The sequence below is a fragment of the Hemitrygon akajei genome, unplaced genomic scaffold (assembly GCF_048418815.1).
Source record: "Hemitrygon akajei unplaced genomic scaffold, sHemAka1.3 Scf000042, whole genome shotgun sequence".
Lineage (NCBI taxonomy): Eukaryota > Metazoa > Chordata > Chondrichthyes > Myliobatiformes > Dasyatidae > Hemitrygon > Hemitrygon akajei.
This window is the reverse complement of record NW_027331928.1, coordinates 6796265-6818299: the sequence shown is the minus strand read 5'-3', so window position 1 is coordinate 6818299 and position 22035 is coordinate 6796265. Positions and strand designations below refer to the sequence as shown.

Sequence of the window (22035 nt, the reverse complement as noted above, 5' to 3'; positions counted from 1 at the left end):
CGACTTGAATCAAATGATTACAGCGTCTTTCCCTTCCTTATCCCTCCTCCACTCTCACTCACCCCATCCTCTCAAAATCCTCCATACATTCTCTGCCGTACCTGCTTCTCTATTCTCCTCTTTTCCCAATCCCATTCTCCCCACCACACATGGAAAACCCCGATCTCCATCTATCCCGTTCTTTCCCGCCATCCCTCTGCATCCCGCAGTTCCTCACTCCCTCTAACTCTCTCTACCCCATCTCCTCCCTATTTTCTCGACTCTGTCTGCTATTTCTCCGCTCCCTCTTCCAACCACTTTATATTTCTCTCTCTTTTCCCCCTCTACCACACTCTCTCCCTCTCCTCTCCGTTCCCTCAAACACCTGCGTCTCTCTGATCTCTCTCTCTCTCTCTCTATCTCCTTTCCACCCACTCTCACCTCAATCCTGTGTCGTCTGGGTCTCGTACCCCAGTTCTGCGTAAAAGTATGTGCGCATTCTCTCTGTCTGTACCCCTCTTGAGTTTATGCAACTCTGTAAAGTTACAGCTATGCTCCAGGGAATAAAGACCCCTTTATCTGAGACTTACACGGCCTGCAATTTCTTACTCTGAAGCATCATTATGGATGAAAGATGTAATATTAATGTAAATTACAAATATTAATAAATACTGCAAAAAGTTTGGAGTTAGTTCTCGTGCGTTGAAAGGTGCGCAGTGGAAGAAGATGTCCCTTTGCCTCGTTGTGTTTTGAATGTTCTCCCCGTTTTGACAATATTCCGCACTTTTATTTCTACAACCAATTTGCACGACCATGCATTTTCCAAAATTGTGTTGCATTTGCCAATTTGCTGCACATTCTACAAATCTGTCTGTCCTTCTGCATCCTGTCTTTTACTGGTTGGTAAGTTGATTGGGAAGTTCAACCAAAATGAACCATTTCACACTTATCTGGGTTGAACATCTGCAACTTTCTTGCTCAGTTTTGCGTCTTACCAATGTCCCGCTGTTACCTGTGACAGCCCTTCACACTATCAACAACACCTCCTACCTTTGTGTCATCAGCAAAAGTGCTAAACCATCCCTCCACTTCCTCATCCAGGTCATTTATAAAAATCACAAAGAGTAAGGGCCCCAGAAGGGATCCTCGAGGCACTCCACTGGTGATCGACCTCCATGCAGAATATGACACGTTTAAAAGCAAGTTTTGTCTTCTGTGGGCAGTGTCCTCTTTGACGCTATGCCTCCTTACTTTCTCAGCAAACCTTGCACGGGTTACCTTATCAAATGCCTTGCTGAAATCCATATACACTACATCTACTGCGCTTCCATCATCAAATCCTCAAAAAATTCAATCAGGCTTGTAAGGCACGACCTGCCCTTTAAAAAGCCACGCTGACTACTCCTCGAGTTTAGTTCATAAAATGAATGAAGGCCAATATTTCTGGCATCAGGAATGATCTGCCAAGTGCGGATTCGGCCAGGTTGTTTTCTGGCAAAGATGTACCTGCTAAGTTGGAGCCCAGGCGCTGTCTCATAAGAATTGTGGGAGGTTTGGAAGGAGAGAGGAACTTCAGTCTAGAGGATTGGGGACCACACACTGTGAATGGGGAAGAGTGCCAGGAAACCAAGGGGCGGAGCAGATAGGAGTTGGGTCTGGGTTTGACGTTTCGGACATTCCTGACTAATTACTGACATTTCGTTAAAGGAAGTGTGCGGGGGTGTTCAGAGACGATACAATGGATATTCACTAGGATGCTGCCCGGTATAGAGGGCAATATCTATAGGCAGTGGTCAGAGTTTTCGGTTTCTTTTCTCTGGAGCGGCGAAGGCGGAGGGGACAACTGGCAGAGGGTTATCTCATGGGGACAGATACAGATGGACCAGAGAGCAGGTGTTATTACCCTCAGGATGAAAATGTTTAATGCCAGAGGGCATGTATTGAGGTGAGAGTGCCAAGCCCAAAGGAGATGAGGTCGGCAAGTTTTTTTATTCACACAGAGACTGGTGGGTGATTGTTCTGTGCGACTAGAGACGGTGGTGTGGGCAGATCGATAGAGGCGTTTCACTGGCTGTTTGACAGGCACGTGGATTTGCAGGCAATTGATAGAGATGGACGTGTGTCGGCAGAAAGGATTTAGATTATTTGGTATAATCACAACATTGCGGGCCGAAGGGTCTCCTCTGTTTGGTGATTGACGTTCACCGCTCCACAGGAGGGTTAGGGAGTGTTTTGAACTCATGGGATTGGAAACGCAGGGGGCGGGGTAGATGAAGGAATATGACGCTGCATTGAGAAACTCAGGGAACGACCTCTCGACATAGGCAGTGAACGAGCCGCACAGCCCTCACTACTACACAGACACACCCCTCACCGTGACACCGACACAGCCCTCACTACTACACAGACACCCCCCTCACCGTGACACCGACACAGCCCTCACTACTACACAGACACCCCCCTCACCGTGACACCGACACAGCCCTCACTACTACACAGACAACCCCTCACCGTGACACCGACACAGCCCTCACTACTACACAGACACACCCCTCACCGTGACACCGACACAACCCTCACTACTACACAAACAGCCCCCTCACCGTGACACCGACTCAGCCCTCACTACTACACAGACACTCCCTCACCGTGACACCGACACAGCCCTCACTACTACACAGACACACCCCTCACCGTGACACCGACACAGCCCTCACTACTACACAGACACACCCCTCACCGTGACACCGACACAGCCCTCACTACTACACAGACACACCCCTCACCGTGACACCGACACAGCCCTAAACGGGACATGAACGCGCCCCTCACCGTGACAGCGACGCACCGACACGCCTTGCAGCATAACATGAACATACCGCCCAACGATACCGAAATACCTTCACGACCTTCACCGCAGCAGTGACACAGTCCGCCCCGTATGCAGAATCCCCTCGCTGTCCAAGAGTGTTCCCCAACTTCGTCTACCTTCGCTCTCCTGCAATACTCCCTCTCTCCGTCTCACAATCCCTCCTTTACACCACTCCCATCCCCGTCACCGTCCCTCCTTTACAAGCTGCCCCGTCTTCGTGACACACTCCCTCTCTCCACACTCTCCGTTATCTCCTGTCTTCCCACCGCCACAACCCGTCTCGGTGCCCCGCTGGATCCCGTAAAGGTGCAGTGAGATTAGTCTGGATAATGACGAGGGGTCGTGGAGAGTGATCGGTGTAGTGATCGGAATAGTTTGGAGACTGAAATGGGGCTGCGTGGAGATCGCGGTGTAGTGAGATTAGTTTAGAGACTGACACGGGCCGTGGAGAGAGTGGAGTAATGGGAATATTTCCAGAAAACTCTCTTGGTTGCCAACTGGATCTATTTTGCTCCTGTTGAGAATGTCTAACCCTTTTTGATAGGAAAGTGGCCTCTCCTGTTGTGTACAAGATGGACTCTGGAAAGTTCGAATGTTCCGAATGCAAATAGTCCAGAAAGAGTTCGTCTTGCAATTGTGATAATCACCGTTTCAACTACGAGACGGCGGGAGCGCTGTTTCCCTTGACGGGACTGGCTGAGTCTACATCCCTCTGCAGTCTCTGGCCACCCTGGGCGTCGTCGACTCCACACCAGGCGGTGATGCGACTGGACAGAGCGCCCCCCAGCGGACATCCATAGACATTTACTCGTGTTCAATGAGAGACCAAATCGTCAAAAACTCCTGACGTCACAATAACTTCTGTGGCCAGGGAGTTATGGATGGTGTCAACCCAAGTGCAGAGTAAGGTCTGGAATTATCTCAGACTTAGAGTCAAAATAAACGCCGGCAGTAACTACATCCAAAGTGTCAATCACAACCCACAGCGCCAGAAATGGATCTCCTACGGTTGAGCACTGAGTGCTCAGGACAATCCATTTCATTATAGACATTCCAGGAAGGATTGTGACGGGCAGAAATTGGAAGTCCGAGTCTTAAATTGAAAGTGACAGCGAAGCACACTCCAAATGAGGCCACCCCAGAGCCTGAAAATTAAATCCTTGCCTGGGAAATGAATGCGAACCTTTTATTAGCCTTCCTCACCACCGAGTCCTTGAACAATCCAGCCTGTTGGTGACAGAGGTTTTCAGTGCCCTACCAGGTACACATTCGGAACCCGATAACTTGCGAGGGTTCACCCACCTGAAGGATGATTCTTTCATCGGCCGAGAAAATAGAGGTTACAGAAGAGAAGGGGGCGATCAGAGCCGAACATGGTGCCCCTCTCTAACATCTTTTTGAAATGTAACGTGACTTTCCAACTCGAATACTTCCTCAACTGCAACCCCCTTCGTCTCCGTCATCTCCTCCCTCCCCGACAGCAGGACCGTTCCCCTCCACCAAAATCCTACCCGACTCCATGACTCCCTCCCTCCTGTACACCGCTACACATGTCAGTTGTTCCTACTTCTCCTCCTCATCCTCTCTCCCGTCTCTGTCTGTCCCTCCCTCTTCCCCACTCTCGGTTCCAGTCACTCTGTCCCTTCCAATCACCCTTGCCCATCTCCATGAACCCCTCGCTCTTGTACACACCACCAGCAGGGTCAGCACCCTACCCTGTCTCCGTTGGCCCCTTCCTCCCCTACGACTCTCCTCGTCGTCAACCCCTTGTTCCCCGACAACCAACCTCGCCACATGCAGACAGGACATCCTCTACGTCACCACTCTCCCCCGTTTTCGTCAAACCTTCCCTGCCACACACCTCGTCTCCATTACTGCTTTGTCCCCTACACCTCACGCCGTCTCTGTAATCCCCCCTTCCCCAACTCCTCTCCCCGTCTCCCTGACACGCTGCGTCCCCTACAGCCTTCCAAGTTTCCGTCATCCCGTTCCCCCCTCCACCCCGCTCCCTTTCTATGTTAATGTGGAATTGTGTGGAAGAGGGAGAGGTGACGTCTGGTGTTACATCACCACACCACAACACCCTCCACCCGATGTCGATTTCCCCTAACTTCATTTCTATCACCGCAATCTTACACACCCCGACTCCATCAATCTTCCGTCTCCCGCACTACTTGCAGTCTCCGTTATCTCCTCCTTCCCCATCTCCTTTAACAGTCTCCCTGACCTGTTCCATCCCCTACAATCTCCACGGTTCCATAAACCCTCTCGCTCCTCTACACCGCCCCCCGTTCATCTGGAATTCTGGTGAGGAAGGGGGAGAGGTGACGTCTGGTGTTACAACAACCTACCCCCTCCTCCGGATGTCGATCTCTCGGTTCTGATCCTTTTCACTGCTCTGTGAGGACAGGCCGGTCTTGCGGTTCCAACTACTTTCTCCCAGTGACCACTGTCTCAACACCACGTCCCTACTCCCTCCCCGTCAACCTCTTCCACTTCTCTGCTCTTCACTGCTCACCATCTGAACACAAACACACACACAGTCTCCGAGACAGACACACAATGAAGGACTACTGGAACGGCGGAGTGTTGGGGATGGTGAGAGGAAAGCAGCTTCGGAACCCTTCAGTGTGTGATGGGACCGTGGGGAGGGAGCTTCAATCTGTGCTTGGCCCCGCGTCTGGGTGATGGGACGGTGTGGGGTGAATTTCGTTCATTGTTTGAATCTCTATCAGTATAATGAACCGGAGCAGAGGGGGCTTACCTCGGAGTAAAGGTGTGGGCAATCGCAGCGGACATTGTTCGAGTTAGAGGGCTTATCCAATCTGATGCTGTAAGGAGGAGAGACTCGTGTGAGAGAAGGCGCAAAACTATCGGTAGATTTGTTCTCAGTTTATTGATTGTTTCGTTTATAATTACAGTTAGAAAGAGCAGTGAGCACTCCTGCAGGAGAGTTGACTGTTTGCCTTATGGATTGTGGGAGTGCATGGAGACCTCCAGAGTCCCTGACAACTTCACCTGTAAGAAGGTCATCCAGCTGCACCGTCTATCACTGTGCGTAACAGAGTTGGAACTGGAACTGTATGAACTCGGGATCATTCGGGAAGCTGAGCGGGTGATAGCGAAGATATATAGAGAGGTATTTACATTCAAGGTGTAGGATACAGGAATCTGGGTGACAGACTGGAAGGTGAAAGGGGTTAAACAGCCAGAACTAGTGCAGAGACCCCTTGTGGCCAACTCGCGCAATTACAGTTAGACCACGTTGGATACTTCTGGAATGGAGGAGAGAGGCGCAAATGACCAAGCAGGGGAAAGTCTCACCGGTCAGGTCTCTGGCACTGACAACGGTTCTGTGGCTCAGCAGGGAGTAAGGGGTGAAATCTGACGAGCTGTATCGGTAGGGTTGTCTTTGTTAGGGGAACGAAAAAGAGGTACTGTGGACGAGAACCAGATTCCTCGATGGTATGCGGTCCCCAATATACAAATTGTTGCTGGAATTGGGAAGCATGCCTTATGAGGTTGAATGAACTCGATTGTTTCTCCTTGGAGCGACGGAGGATGAGCGGTGAACAGACAGATATGAACAAGAAAATGAGAGGCATTTATCGCGTGGACAGTCAAAACCCCTTTTGCCAGGGCTGAAATGGCTAGCACAAAAGCGCATTGATTTATGGTGCTTGGAAGTATATACAGAGGAGTTGTCAGGGTAAGTTTTTTTTTTAATGTAGAGTGGTCAGTGCGTGGAATGGGCTGCCGGCGGCTGTGGTGGAGGCGGATACGATCGGAACTTCTGAAAGACTCCAGTCTGGCTCCATGGAGCTTGGAGAAATCGAGATCTATGGCTAAACCCTAGGTCGTTCTAAGTTAGGGACATGTTCGGCGCAGATTTCTGGGCCTAAGGGCCTGCATTGTGCTGCAGATTTTTCTGTGTTTCTATGTTGCCTATGTTACAGACAACAGTACATAGGATCGAAGAGGGAGCCGTTTCTGCAAACTTATGTATGTGCATGTGTGGCCAAAATTAAAAAGAACTTTCAGTTTAACATTAGGGTTGGAATGAGAACTTCAGATATGTGTATCACTAGATTCTCTTCCACTGAAGGTGCAAACTCTACAGACGGAACGGTTTCATTTCATTTCAATTAATTTCAATTTAAGTTTCATTGTAATTCCATCACACAGAACTGCCCATGAATACAGCCAGGACCTGCTGTTAATTGCAATACCAACAGTCCCACATGGCAGAAAGCACACACAATGTGTATAAAATGGAAAGACAGCAAGCGTATGTAGGCTATCAAGAAAACTCAATCACGCATTACGTACACGGGCGCGCGCGTACACACATATCCACACACACACACACACACACACACACACACACACACACACACACACACACACACACACACACACACACCACATACACCTTGAAGCCCCTGGGCACTTTGAATACACGGTAATCTACAATTGTTCACAGAGAGATTGTCTTCTGCCGAACGAACACTGGGGGGCAGCACAGAATCCTGTCTGGAGGCAGCGCCTCACTGCCTCCATCTGGCGCAGCTCCTTCATTTAGTCTCCCATGAGCAACCCTCTCACTTTACACCCGAACTTTATTGGAACTAATATACCATCGGTAAAGTTTGCCATTAAAAAGGGAGAGTGGTGAAACAAAATAGAGTTGCAGGGACATGTAAACAAGAACGCCATTGCAGACAGCTGAGTGGTTGTTGGGTCAGATGTTGTTAAGGCCTCCGACAAAGTCAAGAAGCAAAACATTGAGCCTGTTGGGACTCAAATTCTGAGCTGCGTACGTTTCAATGCAGGAAGTATTGTACGAAAGGCAGATGAGCTGAGGTCCGGGGTCCACGGCTGGAATTATGATATTGTAGACGTGATTATATTAGTCGTGATGAAGCGGGAAGTATTCAAAGTTGAGGAACGGCTTTACTAGTCACATGGGATTCATTGACAAACTCAGGGAGAGAGGAGTTCAAATGCCTCTTTGACAGGGACGGTAATGTGCAGGGAATGCAGGGAGATGGTTGTTGTGCAGTGAGAAGTGATTCAATTCAATTGGTATATCACAACATTGTGGCCGAAGGGTCTGTTCTGTTCGGTGATTTACGTTCACTGCTCTGCAAGAGGGGCAAAAAGACAGATTTAAACTCATCGAGTAGGCAGATAACTGGGTGGGGTGGATCAAGGACTTTGACGATAGATTGAGAAACACAGAGAACAACCAGCATAGGTTCACAGACAGCATAGGCAGTGAGCGAGCCACACAGCTGTCACTGTGACACCTACACACCCCTCACCATGACATGGACACAACCCCGACCGGACGCTAAGCGACCCCACACGGTGACACCCACACGCATCCCGCGTGACACTCTGCGGAACAGCGTTGGAACTTGAACTGGATGAACTTTGGATCATTCGGGAAGCTGAGCGGGTGATAAGGGGTCATATAGAGAGGAATTACACCCAATGTTTCGGATACTTGAAACTGGGTGACAGACCTGAAGATGAAAGGGTTTAAACAGCCAGAACCTATGCAGAGACACCTTGTGGCCAACCCGCTCAATAACAGGTAGGCCACTTTGGATACTTCTGGATGGGAGGAGAGAGGTGCAAATGATCAAGCAGGGGAAAGTCTCACCGGTCAGGTCTCTGGCACTGACTGTGGTTCTGTGGCTCAGCAGAGAAAGGGGTGAAATATGGCGAGCTGTATTGATAGGGTTCTCTTTGTTAGGGGAACGGAAAAGAGGAACTGTGGACGAGAACGAGATTCGTCGATGGTAAGCGATCGTTACCGTCACCAGTGTATAGGCAGAAAAAGGGAGCCGGTTCTCCAAACTTATTTACGTGTAGGTGTCAACAAAATTAGAAAAATGACACCAGAGGGAGATGGAGAACAAGCATAGAATGATGGGCAGAGAGAGGGAAAAACACAAACAACTAAGTATGTCAGGGATGGGGTAAGAAGTGGAGGAGGGGCATTAACTGAAGTTAGATAATTCAATGTTCATGCCATCAGTTTGGAGGCTACCCAGCCGGTATATACCGGCTTCCAAACTGATGGCATGAACATTGACTTCTCTAACTTCTGATAATGCCCCTCCTCCCCTTCCTACCCCATCCCTGATACATTTAGTTTTTTTTTCTCTCTCTGTATTGCACCTCCCTCCGTTCCACCGGATATCGATCATCAGGAGCTGAGCCTCTCCACAACTTTGTATGCGCAGGCCGGTCATGTGATTCCACCACGCTACTTGCATCAGTCTTTGCAAACTCACCACCCTTTCCCTGGCCTCCTCTCTCCTCCCCTTCCTTCCTCTAACGGCCACACACAGTCCGCTCACAGACACACACCATCTCCGAGAGACACACACAGTTCCAGACTACTGGAAGGCCTAATGCCTGGGTATCGGTGAGTGGGGAGAACGGAGGAGGGAGATGGCTGCGCACTTTTGATGACTCCGGTAGGGTGTGCTGCGACGGTGCGGGAGGTACTTCACATGTCTGACCCCGGGAGTGTGATGGGATAATATTTAAGGACCTTCGCTGGTTATTCGAACCAGAGACTGCGTGTTTGGACGTTGAGGACGGAGCTTCACTCGGTGTGTAACCCCGGAGTGTGTGTTGAAACAATATGGAGGGAGTTGCACTCCGTGTATGATCCCGGGGGTGTGTGATGGATCGTTGCGGAGGGAGCGTTACTCAGTGTATGTTTCCAGGAGTGTGTGATCGGATTTTATGGAGGGATTCTCACTCTGTCTGTGACTCCTGGCCATGGGTCAGTGGATTTTGGCGTTCAAACAGACTCCATTCGGAGATAGGGAGCAAGAAAATGGTGCCTGACACGTTCTGCTCCAACGGCTGCAAACTGAACAACCTTTCTGTGGCCTCACTCTCCTCCCCTTCCTTCCTCTTTTCACAGCACACCATTCCTTCTCTATGATTCTTTTTTATTTGTAATATATTTTTTATTGAAGAAAGGTCACTGTACAGAATAATAATGGATTACAATTTCCTCCATTTTGCTTTTGTATCTTACTCCTAAAGAAACCTCCCCTCACCCGCCCTCCCCGAACATACAATGACAGCTAATGTACGGACATTTCAATGCCATACCCCCACACTACTTCAAGACGAAGTCCCACACACATCTACAACATCTCAGATGATCCAGAATACACTCATATTACAATTCATCAACCACCCTGTGAGGTAAACCATATGCGTGTCAAAAGGAAGCAACTTCCCAAGTACAAGCAAATGTCTTTAACTGGTAGGTAATTCCTTCAGACTCCCAAAATATGACAAGAAGGGCCCCCATTTCGAATAGAACTTTCTCACAGACGCCCTCAGAGTGAATTTAATCTTTTTCTAATTTCAGAATAAAACATTACGTCCTCTAACCAAGCAGCAGCAGATGGGGGAGTGGCAGATTTCCAGACCAGCAAGATTGTCCTACGGGCCAAAAGCGATGTAAGTAAAATGATATCCTACTGCTTTGCATTTAAACCCAAAACATCATCTGCCACATAAAATACAGCTATAAGCGGGCAGGGTCTCAGTGTCACCCCCAAACCTCACTGATAATTTTAAAAACCAGTTCCCAATAGCCATCAAGCCTAGGGCAAGATCAAAATGCATGCACTAAACCAGCCGGAGAGAAGGAACACCCGTCACAGCCTGCGTCTGTCCCAGGATATATGTCAGCATGCCTGGCTTTACTTAAATGTACAGTGTAAAACTTTAAATTGTATGAGCCCGAGTCTAGCACATGATGACGAGGAATGGACCATATTCAGTGCTTTTCCCCAATATCCCTCAGCCAGATCCACACCAAGGTCATCCTCCCAGCCAGTCGTAGTTTTGTTTTGATCTTGAACTCCCAAAGACATCAGCTGAAGGTATAGTACAGAGATCAGCCCTTTATTATTAAAGCTAAGAGTGAGTTTGTCCCACAACATAGCAGGTGGTACATCAGGAAAAGAGGGAATGTTTTCCTTGACAAAGTGGAGAATATGCAGGTATGGAAAAAAATGATTCTGCAGAAGGCCATATTTACTGCACAGGTTATCAAAACTGTTGAATATATTTTCAGTGCACAAATCATTAATGGGCATAAGACCGTTCAAACCCCATTGTCTAAAAACTGAATCGTGTGTGGAGGGAAGAAATAGATGGTTTCTATGAATGGGACCCAAAACTGAACTGATGTGAACGTACAATGGCAGCGAAATTGATTAAACATTTTGAGGGTGGAGAGCACGACAGGGTTAGATGTGAATTGAGAGGATTTCAATGGGAATGTTCTATGACCCGTCTCCTAACACCTTGGAATAATGTAGTTGACTTAAGTGCAATAGAAAGAGGCTCAACTGCTATTGCAGAAATATTCTATGATTCTTAAGTGGGTGAGTGAGCCGCTCGACGTCCTGGTCCATATATGTACCAATGAAATCGATATGTCTGGGAAGGTGGATCTGCGCAGTGAGGTCAGGGATTTAGCTATTAACTTAAAGGACAGGACCACCACCCGTCCCAGTGTGCCCAGACACAGGAAGACCATACAGTTTAGCACGTGGCTCAAATTACAGTACAGGCGGGAGGGCTTCAAAATTCATTGTGTTTATTCCAAGGAACGTGGGATGTCTACTGATTAGATGGAAGAGAGTTTACACATATAGAAAATAGACAGCAGATGCAGGAGTAGGCCATTCGGCCCTTCGAGCCGGCACCGCCATATACTGTTATCATGGCTGACAATACTCAATCAGTACCCCGTTAATGCCATCTCCCCATATACCTTGACCCAGCTATCTGTAAGAGCCCTATCTAACCTCTCTTGAAAGTATCAAGAAACTTCGCCCTCACTGCCTTTTGGGGCAGAGCATTCCACAAATCCACCTCGCTCTGTGTGAAAAAGTTTTTCCGCATCACTCTTCTAAATGGCCTACCCCTATTCTTAAACTGTAGCATCTAGTTCTGGACTCACCCATCAGCGGGAACATGCTTCCTGCCTGAAGCCTGCCCAATCCCTTAAAATCTTATATGTTTCAATCAGATCCCCTCTCATCATTCCAAATTCCAGTGTATACATGCCCAGTCGCACCAATCTTTTAACATATGACAGTCCCGCCATTCCGGGAATTAACCTTGTGTGCCTACTCTGCACTCCCTCAATAGGAAGAATGTCCTTCCTCAAATTTGGAGAACAAAACTGCACACAATACTCCAGATGGGGTCTCACCAGGGCTCCGTACATCTGCAGAAGGACCTCTTTACTCCTATACACAATTTATCTTGTTATAAAGGCCAGCATGCCATTAACTTTCTTCACTGCCTGCTGTACCTACATGCTTGCTTTCATTGTCTGATGTACAAGAACACCTAGATCTCGTTGTACTTCCCCCTTTCCTATCTTGACTCCATTTAGATAGTAATCAGCCTTCCTGTTCTGGCCACCTAAGTGGAAAACCTCACATTTATCCACATTAAACTGCATCTGCCATACATTCGCCAACTCACCTAGCCTGTCCAAGTCACCCTGCATTCTCATAACATCCTCCTGACATTTCATACTACCACCCAGCTTTGTGTCATCGGCAAATTTGCTAATGTTACTTTCAATCCCTTCATCGAAATCATGAATGAATATTGTAAACAGCTGCGGTCCCAGCACCGAACATTGCGGTATCCCACTGGACACAACCTGCAATTCCGGAAGGGACCCATTAATCGCTGCTCTTTGTCTCCTGTCAGCCAGCCAATTTTCAATCCATGTCAGTACTCTGCCCCCAATACCATGTGCTTTAATTTTGCCAAATTACCTCCTATGTGGGACTTTATCAAAGGTTTTCTGAAAGTCCTACTACTTTACATCCACTAGCTCTCCCTTTCCCATTTTCATAGTTACATCCTCAAAAAACTCCAGAAGATTAGTCAAGCATGATTTTCCCTTCGCAAATCCATGCTGACTCGGATTGATCCTTCTACTGCTATCCAAATGTGTCGTAATTTCCTCATTTATACTTGACTGCAGCATCTTTCCCACCACGGACGTCAGGCAAACCTGTCTATAATTCCCTGTTTTCTCTCTCCTTCCTTTCTTGAAAAGTGGGACAACTCTAGCCACCAATCCACAGGAACTGATACTAAATCTATAGAACATTGGAAAATGATTACCAATGCGTCCACGATTTCTAGATCCACCTCCTTAAGTACCCTGGGATGAAGACCATCTGATCTCGGGGTCTTATCAGCCTTCAGACCCAACAGTCTATCCAACACCGTTTTTTGCCTAATATAAATTTCCTTCAGTTTATCCATTACCGTAGTTTCTTTGGTCACTATTACATCTGGGAGATTGTTTGTTTCTTCCCTAGTGAAGACAGATCCAAAGTATCTGTTCCACTCATCTGCTATTTCCTTGTTCCCCATAATAAATTCACCCGTTTCGGTCTTCAATGGCCCAATTTTGGTCTTAACTGTTTTTTTTTTCCTTTTCACATACCTAAAGAAGCTTTTACTATCTTCCTTTATATTCTTGGCTAGTTTGCCTTCGTACCTCATTTTTTTTCTCCGCACATTGTCTTTTTTGCTATTTTCTGTTGTTCTTTAAAAACTTGCCAGTCCTCCAGCTTCCCGCTCATCATGCTACGTTATCCTTCTCTTTTATTTTTATTCTGCCCTTTACTTCCCTCGTCAGCAACGGCTGCCCCTTACTCCCCTTAGGATCTTTCTTCATCTTTGGAATGAATCGATCCTGCACCTACTGCATTATTCCCAGAAATACCTGCCATTGTTGTTCCACTGTTTTCCCTGCTAGGGTATTGTTCCATTGAACTTTGGCCAGCTCCTCCCTCATAGCTGCTTATTTCACTTTGTTCATCTGTAACACTGACACATCCGATTCTCCCTTCTCCTTCTCAAATTGTAGGTTAAAACACGTCATATTATGGTCACTCCCTCTTAATGGCTCCTTTACCTCCAGGTCCCTGATCAAATCCGGTTCATTGCACAACACTAAATCTACAATTCCCTTCTCCCTGGTAGGCTCCAGTACAAGCTGTTCTAAGAATCCATCTGGGAGACACTCCACAAACTTCCTTTCTTGGGGTCCAGTACCATTCTGATTCTCCCAGTCGACCTGCATGTTGAAATCTCCCATGACAACTGTATCATTACCTTTGCGACATGCCAATTTTAACTCTTCATTCAACTTACACCCTACATCCAGACTACTGTTTGCATGCCTGTAGATAACTTGTATTAGGGTGTTTCTACCCTTAGAATTTCTCAGTTCTATTCACACTGACTCTGCATCCCCTGTGGGCTTTGTGGGTGGATATATAGAAACAAAGAAAACTACAGCCCAATACAGGCCCTTCGGCCCACAAACTTGCGCTCAACATGTCCCTACCTTAGAAATTACTAGGCTTTCACATAGCCCTCTATTTTTCTAAGCTCCATGTATCTGTACAAAAGTTTCGTAAAAGAGCCTATTGTATCCGTCTCCATTACCGTTGCCGGCAGCCCATTCCACACACTCACAAACTCTCTGCATATAACACGTACCCCTGACATCTTCTGTGTACCCAGTCCCCAGCACCTTAACCCTGTGTCCTCTTGTGGCAACCATTTCAGCCCTGGGAAAAAGCCTCTTATTATCCACACTATCAATGCCTCTCATCATCTTATACACCCCTATCAGTGACATCTGATCATCCGTCGCTCCAAGGAGAAAAGGCCAAGTTCCCACAATCTGTTTTCATAAAACAATTTCCCCAGTCCAGGAAACGTCCTACATACTTTCCTATAGTGAGGCGACCAGAACTGAGCACAGTCCTCCCAAATAGGGTCTGACCAGTGTCCCATAAGACTGCAACATTACCTCTCTGCTCCTAAATTCAATCCCAGGATTGATGAAGGCCAACACATCGTATGCCTTCTTAACCACAGAGTCAACCTGAGCAGTGGCTTTGAGCTTCCTATGGACTCGGTCCACAAGATCTCTCTCATACTCCATACTGACAAGAGTCTGATCATTAAGACTTTATTCTGTCATAATATTTGACCTACCAAAATGAGCCACCTTACACTTATCTCGGATGAACACCATTTGTTACTTCTCAGCCCAGTTTTGCATCATATGAATGTCCCGCTGTAACGTCTGACAGCCCGCCACACTATCCCCGACACATACCTGAGAAAGACCTGAACTGCTACTGTGGCATGAGACAAGGCAGGTGTCAGAGTTTTATGCCAGGGTACACATTGTATCTAGTGATCAGAAAGTCATTAGCTTCAAATAATTATCAGAAACGATAGGACGTTCCTCAAGTTTAGATTCTAAATTGGAACAAGGCGAAGTTTACCTTGGATCAGAAATTATGTGGAATGTGTGGATTTGGAGAAGATGTTTTCTGGCAAATATGCTCTTGGTAACTTGGTGACTAAGCGGTGCATAGTTCGTTGTAGCCGGGGAGCGTCCTATACTGTGAATAGTGGGAAGTGTTGAAGGAGAGATGGATTTGGTGTACAAGGCTGGGGAATACACAATGTGAATAGAGGGGACCCCACCCCGTCCCCTTCACTCTTCCCTCCCTTAAAAACCTCCATGTCTCCAAACCGAATACCCTCCCCATACTCTTCTTCGCATGCGTCACCCCGTCCTCCCATATACCCCTCTCCATTTCCGTCTTCCCCATACCTCCACTACCCCCTCAGTATATCTGCACCACTCCCTCTCTGTGATCAGAGGGATGTGTGATGAGGAAGGGGAATATTGGTGCCAGTTGTCACATCTCCTCCTTTCCACCGGATATTGACCTCTGGGTTCTGAATCTCTCCACGGCTCTGCGTGGAAACCACTCCCTCTAGTGTGCACTATATCACCAGCAATATAGTCCCATTCCGGCCTCTGAACCTCCCCCCCCCCCCACCTTACTCTGTGTGTGTGTGTGTGTGTGTGTGTGTGTGTGTGTGTGTGTGTGTGTGTGTGTGTGTGGGTGTGTGTGTGTGTGTGTGTGTGTGTGTCCTTCTGGTCCACGGCCAGAACACCAGTCTCGAGAATGCTTACACCCTCAACAAAATACTCTCTCTCCCCGAAAACAAATTCTTCTGCCAGCTGTGCACCAGCAGGAAAGGTGAAGTGAAATCCCGCATTCCCCCGCTCCTAATGTTAAGGAGAGAGAGAGAGAGAGAGAGAGAGAGAGAGAGAAAGACTCGCCGTCTGACCCCAGGAGTGTGTGATGGGACGGTGTGGAGGGAGATTCACTCTGTGCCTGACCCTTGGAGTGTGTGATGGGACGGTGTGGACGAAGATTCCCTCTGTGTCTGACCACGGGAGTGTGTGATGGGGACGGTGTGGAGGGAGATTCACTCTGTGCCTGACCCTGGGAGTGTGTGATGGGACGGTGTGGAGGGAGATTCCCTCTGTGTCTGACCCCGGGAGTGTGTGATGGGACGGTGTGGACGGAGATTCACTGTGTGCCTGACCCTGGGAGTGGTGTGATGGGACGGTGTGGAGGGAGATTCACTCTGTGCCTGACCCTTGGAGTGTGTGATGGGACGGTGTGGACGGAGATTCACTGTGTGTCTGACCCTGGGAGTGTGAGATGGGACGGTGTGGAGGGAGATTCACTCTGTGTCTGACCCTGGGAGTGTGTGATGGGTCGGTGTGGAGGGAGATTCACTCTGCGTCTGACCCCCGGGAGTGTGTGATGGGACGGTGTGGACGGAGATTCACTGTGTGTCTGACCCTGGGAGTGTGAGATGGGACGGTGTGGAGGGAGATTCACTCTGTGTCTGACCCTGGGAGTGTGTGATGGGACGGTGTGGAGGGAGATTCACTCTGCGTCTGACCCCGGGAGTGTGTGATGGGACGGTGTGGAGGGAGATTCCCTCTGTGTCTGACCACGGGAGTGTGTGATGGGACGGTGTGGAGGGAGATTCCCTCTGTGTCTGACCCTGGGAGTGTGAGATGGGACGGTGTGGAGGGAGATTCACTCTGTGTCTGACCCTGGGAGTGTGTGATGGGACGGTGTGGAGGGAGATTCACTCTGCGTCTGACCCCGGGAGTGTGTGATGGGATGGTGTGGAGGGAGATCACTGTGTCTGACAATGTGAAAGGATAATTGGACGGTGTGGAGGGAGATTCACTCTGTGTCTGACCCCGGGACTGTGTGATGGGACGGTGTGGAGGGAGTTTCACTCAATGTCTGAGCCCGGGATTGTGAGATGGGACGGTCTCTCTTTCTATGAGGACACTCTTCTCTTTTGTTCTGTTGCCTCTATTTGACATACACTTTTTTAATCTCTCTCACATCCTGTACGTTCCCTACACCTATTTGTGTCTCCGAGATACACGCCATCTGCTAAACGCTCCCAATCTACCTCGCCCCGCGCTCGCTCCTCCCTCCCTGTGTCATAGCCTATTGTGGGGAGTGTAGGGGAGAGATGACGTCTAGTATTACACCGCGCCCTTTCCACACGATCTGAGCTTCTCCACAGCTCTGTATGCACAGGCCGGTCGTGTGGTTCTACTCCACTTGCTGCTCTATCTGCAAACTTAACACCCTTTATCTCCCTTCTTCTCTCCTACTCTTCCTTGCTCTTCCTGCAGCACATGATCAATCACAGACACACACACACACACACACACACACATACCATCTCCGAGAGTCACACCCAATTCGAGACTAGGGGAACGCCGAAATGCAGGGTATTTGAGAGTGGGGAGAACGGAGGAGGGGGAGGGCTGAGCACTTTTTCTGGCTCCATTAGAGTATGCTGCGATGGTGCCGGAGCAACTTTACTTCTGTGACCTCCATGTCTGCGTGGACACCACCCGCTGTAGTGCCCATTGTATCACCATATCATTCCGTCTTCTACCCCGCACACATACACAATCACACAGTTCGGATGTGTGTGTGTGTGTGTGTGTGTGTGTGTGTGTGTGTGTGTGTGTGTGTGTGTGTGTGTGTGTGTGTGTGTGTGTGTGTGTGTGTGTGTGTGTGTGTGTGTGTGTGTGTGTGTGTGTGTGTGTGTGTGTAGTTGCTGACAGCAGTTTGGTGCCTCTGTTTAATGTACTGTGACTCAGAAGGGAATGTGAGGGAGAGCAGAGGCGAGCTGTCGTGACAGGGGATTCATTAATATGGGTAACAAACGGAGACTCTGTGGAGAGAACGAGAGTCATGGATGGTCCCATGTTCTGTGTTGCGCAGTTTTCATAGAAACATAGAAAATCTACAGCACAATACAGGCTCGTGCCGAACATGACCCTCTTTTAAAAATTACTTGGCTTACCTATAGCCCTTTACTAAGCTCCATGTACCTATTTCGAAGGCTCTTAAAAGACCCTGTTGTATCCGCCTCCACCACTGCTGCCTGTCACCATTTCCACGTACTCACCTCTCTCTGATTAAAAATATACCTCTGATATCCCCTCTGTACCTACACCCCAGCTACTTAAGCGGTGTCCTCTTGTGGCAACCATTTCAGCCCTTGGGAAAAAATGCCTTTGCCCATCCATACGATTAATGCCTCTCATCACATTTTCCACCTCTGTCAGGTGACCTCATCCTCTTTGGCTCCAAGGAGAAAAACTCAACGTATTAAGTAATAAGTGTATACTTATACTAATATATTATATATTATTATAATTATAATTATTTATAATTATATAATTATATAAAATTATAATTTAAAATATATAAAATTATAAAATTATAATATATTACGTATTGTATTGTATAATAGTCCTCACTCGAGGAAACATCCCTGTAAATCTTCTCTGCACCCTTTCTATGGCTTCCAAATCCTTTCCGCAGTGTGGAGACGGGAAGTGAACACAGTACTCCAAGTGGGATTGGTTCAGGGGCATATATAGCTGTAACATTACCTCTCGGCTCTAAATTGAATTCCTCGATTGATGAAGGAAAATACACCGTACGTCTTCACAACCACAGAGTCAACATGCGCAGCTGCTTTGAGCGTTCTATGGACTCGGACCCCAAGATCTCACTGATCCTCCACAGTGCCAACATTATTACCATTAATACTATATTCTGCCTTATCACCGACCTACCAAAATAGACCACTTTTCAAGAATCTGGGTTGAACTCTTTCTACTTCTTCTCAAACCAGTTCTGCACCCAATCAATGTCCCGCTGTAACGTGTGACAGCCCTAAACACTACCCACAAATCCTCCAGCCTTTGTGTCATCAATACACTTACTAACCCATCGCTCCACTTCTTCAATCCAGCCCATTAAAAAAAAAGACGAACAGTAAGGGTCCCAGAACAGATCCCTGAGGCAACCCACTGGTCACCGACCACCCTGTAGAAAATGACCCGTCCACACCCACTCTTTTTCTTCCGTAGGTAACCATTTCTGGATCCACAAGGTAATGTCGCCTTGTATCGCATGCCACTTTACTTCCTCAGTAAGCCATACATGTAGTACGTTAATAAATGCCTTGCTGAAATCAATGTACACTACATCTTCTGCTCTTCCTTCATCAACGTGTTCAGTCAGATCCTCAGCAAAATCAAACAGTCTCGTACGGCACAACATGCCCTTGACAAAGCCATTCTAACTATTCCTAATCATATCATACCGCTCAAAAGTTCATAAATACTGCCTCTCAGTATCTTCTCCATCAACTTACCAACCGGTGATGTAAGACTCACTGGTTTATAATTTCCTGGGCTATCTCTACTCCCTTTCTTGGATAAAGGAACAACATCCGCAACCCTCCAATCCTCCAGGAACTCTCCTGATGATTCAAAGATCATCGCCAGAGGCCCAGTAATCTCCTCCCTCGCCTCTTATGGTAGCCTGGGTTACATCTCATCCGGTCTAAGTGACTTTTCCACATGATCAATCTTTTCAGTTTGCTGCAAGTTATCACCTCTATCACCAAGATCCTATTCCATAGTGAATACTGAAGCAAAGTATTCATTAAGTCCCTCTGCTATTTGTTTTGGTTCCATACACACTTTCCACTGTCACTCTTGATGGGTCCAATTCTTTCACGTCTTCCCCTCTTGCTCTTCACATACTTGTAGAATGTCTTGGGGTCTTCCTTCATCCTGCCCGCCAACACCTTCACATGGCCCCTTCCGGCTCTCCTAATTTCCTTCTTCAGCTCCTTTCTATTAGCCTTATAATCTTCGAGATCTCTGACATTAACCAAACTCTGTGAACCCCTTTCGGAAGCTTTTCTTTTCTTTCTGACAGATATTTGTCTCTCTCCGATCACTTCCGACCGAGACTAGTAGACCTTTGGGAACAAGAGGAACAGGAACCGGTGCCGATATCGTCTAAATGTCCATGAGTTTCATTCACACACGTTGAATCAAGGATAACCGCTAATTAACTTCTGGTCCTCGGCCAGAGCAACTGTCTCAAGAATGCTTACACCCTCAACAAGAATCTCTCTATACCCGAAAGCATTAGGTGTGGAGGGAACTTCACTCTCTGTGTCTGACCCCGGTCGTGTTTGTTTGGACATTCAATGGGTTATTGTTCTGTATCTCTCTCTCTCTCTCTCTCTCTCTCTCTCTCTCTCTCTCTCTCATCTCCTCTCCTCTCTCTCTCTCTCTCTCTCTCCTCTCTCCTCTCTCTCTCTCTCTCTTTCCCTTTGTGCACTCTACCGCCCACACACACACTCTCTGTCCTCACCCAAATCTCAATGTCTCTACTCTCCCTCTCTCTCTTTCTGCACTGACACTTCCTCTTTTGCTCTACTGCCTCTATTTGACACAAACTCTCTACCCCCCTCTCACATACTGTACGTTCCCTACGCCCATCTCCGTATCCGAGATACACTCCATTTGCTAAAACGCTCCCCATCTCCGTCGACCCCGCTCCCTCCTCCCTCCCTGTGTCAGAGGCAATTGTGGTGAGTATAAGGGAGAGATGACGTCTAGTATTACACCTCGCCCCTTCCACTGCATATCTATCACCAGGATCTGAGCTTCTCAACAGCTCTGTATGCTCAGGCCTGTCGTGCGGTTCCACATCACTTGCTTCAGTGTCTGCAATCTTAACATCCTTTCCCTGCCCACTTCTCTCCTCCCCTTCCTTAGTCTTCTCGCAGCAAATTATACGGTCACACACACACATACCATCTTGGAGAGACACACTCAATTCGACACTCGAAAGCATAAAGGCTGGGTATTGGTGAGTGGGTAGCACGGAGGAGGGAGAGCGTTGCGCAGTTTTACTGACTCCATTAGAGTGTGCTGTGATGGTGCCGGAGCAATTTTACATCAGTGACCCCATGTCTGCGTGCACACAACTCCCTGTAGGACCCACTATATCACCACCCGTATATTCCCATTCCGGCCTCAGGCCCCACACACCCGCCTCCCACACACATACACAACCACACACTTGGGCTACTGGTGTGTGTGTGTGTGTGTGTGTGTGTGTGTGTGTGTGTGTGTGTGTGTGTGTGTGTGTGTGTGTGTGTGTGTGTGTGTGTGTGTGTGTGTGTGTGTGTGTGTGTGTTGGTAGTTGCTGACAGCAGTTTGGTGTCTCTGTTTAATGTTCTGTGACCTTGAAGGGAATGTGAGGGAGAGCAGAGGCGAGCTGTCGTGACAGGGGATTCGTTATCAAGGGTAACAAAATGAGGATCTGTGGAGAGAGCGAGAGTCCCGGATGGTATGTTGGTGGGACCCATGTTCTGAGTTGCGTAGTTTTCATGAAAACAGAAAAAACTACAGCACAATAAGATCCTTCGGCCCACAAATTTGTGCCGAACATGTCCCTACTTTAGAAATTACTTGGCTTACCTATAGCCCTCTATTTTACTCTGCTCCATGCAGCTATCCAAAAGTCTTTTAAAAGACCCTATCTTATTCGCATCCACCACCGTTGCCGGCAGCCCATTCCACTAACTCATCACTCTCTCAGTAAAGAGCATACCGCTGACATCACTTCTGTACCTACTGGCCAAGCTCCTTAAAACTGTGCCCACTCCTGATAGACATTTCAGCCGTAGGAAAAAGTCTCTGAGTGTCCACACGATCAATGCCTCTCATCATCTTATACATCTCTATCAGGTCACCTCTCATCCTCCGTCGCTCCTATGAGAAAAGGCCGAGTTGACTCAACCTATTCACATAGGGCATGCTCCCCATTCCAGGAAAC

The 22035-nt window shown here is 47.9% G+C and overlaps 1 protein-coding gene across 1 annotated transcript in view; it reads left to right on the top strand.

Moving 5' to 3' along the window:
* The first annotated feature begins 9210 nt into the window (after nt 1–9210).
* LOC140720444 (C-type lectin domain family 17, member A-like) overlaps nt 9211–22035 on the top strand; it is a 90821-nt gene continuing 77996 nt past the window's right edge. Inside the window, exons 1-2 of the mRNA XM_073035298.1 lie at nt 9211–9480; nt 10260–10351. The gene's annotated coding sequence lies outside the window, so the exon portion shown is untranslated. The remainder of the gene's footprint in view (nt 9481–10259; nt 10352–22035) is intronic.